Source organism: Phascolarctos cinereus, unplaced genomic scaffold, assembly GCF_003287225.1.
Source record: "Phascolarctos cinereus isolate Bilbo 61053 unplaced genomic scaffold, phaCin_HiC Scaffold_2;HRSCAF=192, whole genome shotgun sequence".
Lineage (NCBI taxonomy): Eukaryota > Metazoa > Chordata > Mammalia > Diprotodontia > Phascolarctidae > Phascolarctos > Phascolarctos cinereus.
The window spans coordinates 268,712,316-268,717,832 of record NW_027555625.1 but is presented as its reverse complement, the minus strand read 5'-3'; the positions used below and the strand labels follow the sequence as shown (position 1 = coordinate 268,717,832).

At 44.3% G+C, this 5,517-nt stretch overlaps 1 protein-coding gene across 2 annotated transcripts in view; it reads right to left on the bottom strand.

Moving 5' to 3' along the window:
- AK1 (adenylate kinase 1) overlaps positions 1 to 4,542 on the bottom strand; it is a 25,625-nt gene extending 21,083 nt beyond the window's left edge. Inside the window, exon 1 of one of the 2 annotated variants that reach the window (XM_020965479.2) lies at positions 4,523 to 4,542. The gene's annotated coding sequence lies outside the window, so the exon portion shown is untranslated. Of the gene's footprint in view, positions 1 to 4,044; positions 4,125 to 4,522 lie in introns of those variants that run through there. The other variant, XM_020965477.2, reaches the window with a different exon arrangement.
- Between the last annotated feature and the right edge of the window lie 975 nt (positions 4,543 to 5,517).

Genomic DNA, 5,517 nt, shown 5'->3' with positions numbered 1-5,517 from the left:
CAAAGAGGAACCTGGAATGCAGATATCCTAACTCCCAGTCTCGTGCTTCTTTCACCTTCCCACTAAGGAAGAGGCTGGCCGGGGAGCCAAATGCCTGAGTTCAACTTCCATCCTCCACTTTTTAGTACCTCAGTTTCCCCTATGTGGACTGGGGACTCAGTAACTGATAAATTGACAAAAGAGGTTCCAATGCTTCCCCCCAAACAGCCCTCCCCCAGGGAGGCTAATAGGGAATCAAACCAATGACAGCAAAATCTTTCCTACTAGTCTGACACTCAGCCAGGGAGAGTGGGTGAGTAGCTATTTCAACTCTGCTGAGCTCCAAAACTAGGGTCTCTCCCCATAGCCAGAAGCCCAATTCAACACTTCTCCTGATACTAGCCCAAGGAGCCCCACCCCCACCCTGTAAATGAGAACACAGATGATCTCTTAGGCCCCTTGTAGCAATAAGTTCTATGATTTTTTTATTCCCTGACAATGTGAAAACATTAATCAGAGGGAAGGATGGCTGAACAGAAGGGGAGAGGTTGGAAATACTGATGAAATTCATGGGAAAAAGCTGAATGGTTTGGGAGAGAGGAACGTGCACTGAAATGGACCAAACACCCCTGAAAAAGGAAAAAGTGAAGCCTAGCTATTACTGCCCCATAAATCTCACAGCTGTTCTGAGGAAACAGATGCTGTCCATATTTAGCAAGGGGAAAGAAAGCTCCAGTAAGCATCCAGGAGACAATGGGAGCAGGAACAGTAAGCAAAGCAGGGGATCAGAGAGGATGAATGTACCAGAGGGAATTAACAGCTGGCCAGGAAGGGATTACCCAGAACACAGAGGTGGAACAGTGAAAGGTGCAGCCCATGCCCAATGCAGTGAGACTCTTGCCACCATATTTTCTGGGATGGTGGTGGGGTCATTTGGAGGTTTGGCTGGGGACTCATCAAGAAAGGATGGCTGCTGGAGGCCTTTATTACTCTGAGCCCCTTTCAGTCCATTTGAGTACCAGATGGTGAGAAGATTAAGATTGACCCTGTATCATTTTCTTATTGAACCTGTTTGCAATTAATTGATTTTGTCCTATACATGCTTTTGTCTTGAAACTGCTTAGGTCGTGGTTCTTTGTCTCTGAACTTATTCAGAGTTCAACTGACCTATAATGGGTTAAGTTTAAAAATCCAGCTCCCCTGCTTAGGGAATGTGAATAGAAAGGGAGTCAGGCCTGATGGCTTTACTCCACCAAGCTCTCCTTCAAGGATGTCTGTTTTGCTCTCCAAAAGTCAAGGCTGCTATCTCACACCTGGACTCAAACAATGAGAATTCCACAGTCTCATGAGAGAAGAAGGCGGAGGTAGTTGCTAGCTCCCATTACCAAACTTCCAACCAATCATGTTGTTCCCTGCATCTCAGCTCTATAACCAGTCATGTTGTCCTTAACTCCATGAAGTCAGCTACTCTGTTCTATTCTTTGTTCTGTGTTCCCCAAACTTACATAAGGGGAATGATCTTCTTGCTTGGGGTCTTTGGCATAAATGGAAACAATCCATTGACCCATTTAGTGACAGGTAGCACGCCCCTGCTAATAAATGTTATCTTGCTCAGAGATCTGCCTGAGTTTACCCTTTTATTAAAACTCAATCGCAGCAGAGGGAAAGAAGCAATTCAATGAAGTGGGGAGAAGGTTGGCCTGGGAATCATTCCAGTCCTTGCTCTGGTATCCCTCTTCCAAACTTCTGTGTTTCTACCCAGTACATCACCACCCTTACAGTCACCCTGGTTTGCAACCTCAGAGTTATCAATTCATCCCTCCTCCACATCCCCTATATCCATTCAGTTGTTAAATCCTATGAAGTCTATCTTCACAACATCTCTCCATTCAAACAGCTACCACTTTACTGTTTGCCTATAGTCTTCTCCCATTAAAGAGTAAGATCCTTGAGAGCAGGGACTGCCTCTGCAATGACACCAATGTGGAATGTTATGGATTTCTCTAATGCCTGGGCTCAGTCAATTCAGTCCACTGTCTGTGTGTCCCTTCTGTCTGTCCATATCACAGCAGCCTTTTTGCTTTTTTTTTTGAATGCATGGAAATTAGCATAGTGCCTGGCACATAGTATGTGTTTAATAAATATCTGTTCTCTTCCTCCCTTCCTTCTCTGTCTGTCTCCCAGGCCTAGAATGCCTCCTCACCTCTGCTTCTTAAAATCCCAGCTCCCTTCAAAGTTCAGCAGAAGTGAAGCTTCCTAGGCCTTCTCTGACCTCCCCCATGACCCACCCCCAAATATTTTGTGTTTGTTTTGCGTGTATTTGCACTTAAATGTGTCTGTTATTCCCATATACACACACCTGTGAAGAAAAGAGACTGTTTCCTTTGTGTATTTGTGTGCCCAGCACCTTGTACTGCGTGGCCCATAGTAGGAGCCTAATAAATGCTTATTGATTAAATGATAGGTGTATGCCACTGGGCAAGCCACGTTACTCTTTTTCATGTTACCAAGTCCTTTCTAAAATGGGGATAACAATCACTCCCTGGTCTTCTTGCCTAGGGTTCTCACAGGGGTCAAAGGAGAGAATAGAGGTGAGAGACTACATTGTCCCAAGCAATGCTTTGGATGTAAAAATAAAGTAATGAAGAGCTCCAGCAGTCAAAGTGCTCTTAGGAGGCCGGTGAGCTAGTCAGTAAATGCTGGAACCTGCAGTGGCCACATGGACTGTTCTAGCCCCCTCTGGTGCACAGACTCTCTTGGGGTACAAATCTTTGGCATATGAGATAGCCTGGGGAGACCACACTGACCAAGGGTGAAGAGGGAAGGGCTATTTCTAACACCAAATCATCAAATCATAGAATCACTGGAACTAAGAGTTGGAAGGGACCTCACTCAGATCATCTAGTTCAGGGTGGGGAACCTATGACCTTGAGGCCACATGTGGCCCTTTGACTGAATCCAGACTTCACATTTGTTCTGTGAAGTCTGGATTCAGTCAAAGGGCTGAACTTGAGGACCTGGAGGGCCACTTGTGGCCTCGAGGCCACCGATTCCCCACTCCTGATTCAACCTGTAGCTAACAAGGAATCCCCTTTACAATATTGTTAACAAGTGGTCTTTGAGGATCCACTCCAAGACCTCAACTGATGAGGAACCCACTCCTCACTCTACTGTTGGACAGCTCTAAGGTTTTTTCTTCGTATGCAGCCCAAATCTACTTTTCCATAATTTCTACCCATTGCTACTTCTTCCGCCCTCTGGGGCCAAAAAGAACTAGTCTGATCCTTAGATGGCTCAGTGGGTTTGTGTGCTAGACCTGCAGTCAGGAAGACTGGAGTTCAAATCTTGCCTCAATTACTCACTAGCTGGGTGACTCGGAACAATTTTCGTTTCCATTTCTTCATCTGCGAAATGGGGATATTAATAGCACCTACCTTCCAGGGTTGTTATGAGGATCGAAAGAGATAGCATGGGCAGTGCTTTGCAAAATCCTACTAGCCATTCTTATTGTTTGACATGACAGCCCTTTCAAATACTGAAAACAACTACAGTGTTCTTCCCAAGTCTTCTTCTCTGCAGTTTTAACAGCTTCAGTGCCTTTAGCCAGTTTTCCTAGGGCAACATTTTGAGTCCATCCACCAGCCTGTTTGACCCTCCTTTGAAATATCTTCATCCCCTCCCCCCTGTTTCCCAGCAGCAGCCTTGTCAGAGCAGAGACTAAACTGAGGCCCAGACCTTCTCCTGAGGTCACATAAGAAGCCAAGATGGGGTCTGAAAAGAGAACATGGGCCTAGTTTTTTAGCTCAAACACTCCCAAGGGCTAGAAATATTACATTCCTTCAGAATTACATTTGGAGATGCCTGGTTGGAGAAGTCAGGTCTACTAAACAACTTAGAATACAGAATGTTACTCAGAAGAGTACTTAGAGAATATATCTGAACCAACTCCCTCATTTTATGGATAGGGAAAGGGGCCTAGAAAGGGGAAGTAACATTTCCCAAATCACAGAGGAAGCTGGGATCAGAACCCAGGTCTCCTGATTCCCCAGGGCAGTACAAACTTACTTTCTAGAATAATAATGATGATATTGTCAACGATGATGATGGCAGACTTAATTTGATACCAATCAAGCCGCTAATGATCAGCCCTAACTTGGAACAGAAGAGCCAGGGAGAGAGGGATGGATCTAGATCTGAACTAGAATCCAGGTTTCCTTCACTCCCAGTCTGTCCTCTCACTAGGCTGACAACAGACTGATGGGAGAGTCTCTCTCGAGTTTTTTTTAAAAGAATTCTGCCTTTTCTGTTTCCCTAGCAACTGACCCCTTCTACAATTCCTATCTTCCCAACCTTCTTTTTTGCCTGGAAAGAGAATGAGGAGGGTTGAACAGGAGCATTCTGGGAAAAACTAGGATACCCATCATCCTTTCCTAGAACTCAAATTCCCAGGTGCCTTTGCAGGCTTGTCTTGGGAAGGGTTAATGCTACATTAGTGAGTAGCACACAAGAACTCCAATCTTGTCTTTTGACTTTAAATCCAAACCTTCTTCCATTACACCCTGTTGCCCCTTCCTTCCCTCCGGATAGTGGCTCTTAAAGGCCCAAGTCTGACTTGATTACTTGTCCATCCTGTTTCTACCAGCAGTGGGCACTCACTGCTCCTGCAATGACACAGATGTGGCGTGTCATTGTGCAGAGCGCAGATTTCTCTAACTGCCTGGGTTTGTTCGGTGCAGTCTTCTATGTGCCGGGTCTATTTGTCCATGTCACAATGGCCTGGTTGGTCCTAAGACCCCAAAGCAGGGAGGATCATCACCACTCCACATTCGGGGCTCTATTCTGTGCACAGGGCTTAGTGATGTTTGCCAGTCTCCTTATCACATCACACAGAGACTGTTACAATAACCTCATCGGATTCCCCACTCCTATTCTCTCTTCCAATCCAATCTGTACAGGCTATTGGGACGTCTTCTTAAGCACAGTTCGGATCATGCCCTTCCCCTGCTCTAAGCTATGGCTACAGTTCAGAATTAGTATTCAAGATGCTGAGTAGTGAGCAGAACCAGGAGAACATTGTACACAGTACAACACCGTGCGATGACCAACTTTGATAGACTTAGCTCTTCTCAGCAATATAGTGATCTAAGACAACTCCAAAAGACTCAGGATGGAAAATGCTGTCCACATCCAGAGAAAGAACTCTGGAGTCTGGATGCAGATCGAAGCATGCCATGTGCTCATTTTTGCTGTCACTTTTTCTTTCTCATGGTTTTCCCTTTTGTTTTGATTCTTCTTTCACAACATAACTAATGTGGAAATATGTTTAATATGATTTTACATGTATAGCCTATATAAGATTGCACACTGCATAGGAGAGGGGACAGGGGAGGGAAGGAGGAAAAAATTTGGAACTCAAAATCTTGTAAAAGTGAATGTTGAAAATTAAAATAATAAAATAAAAGTAATTTTAAAAATAAATTTAAAATAAAATAATTTAAAATAATAAATCATTTAAAAAATAAAATAAAAATAATTTTA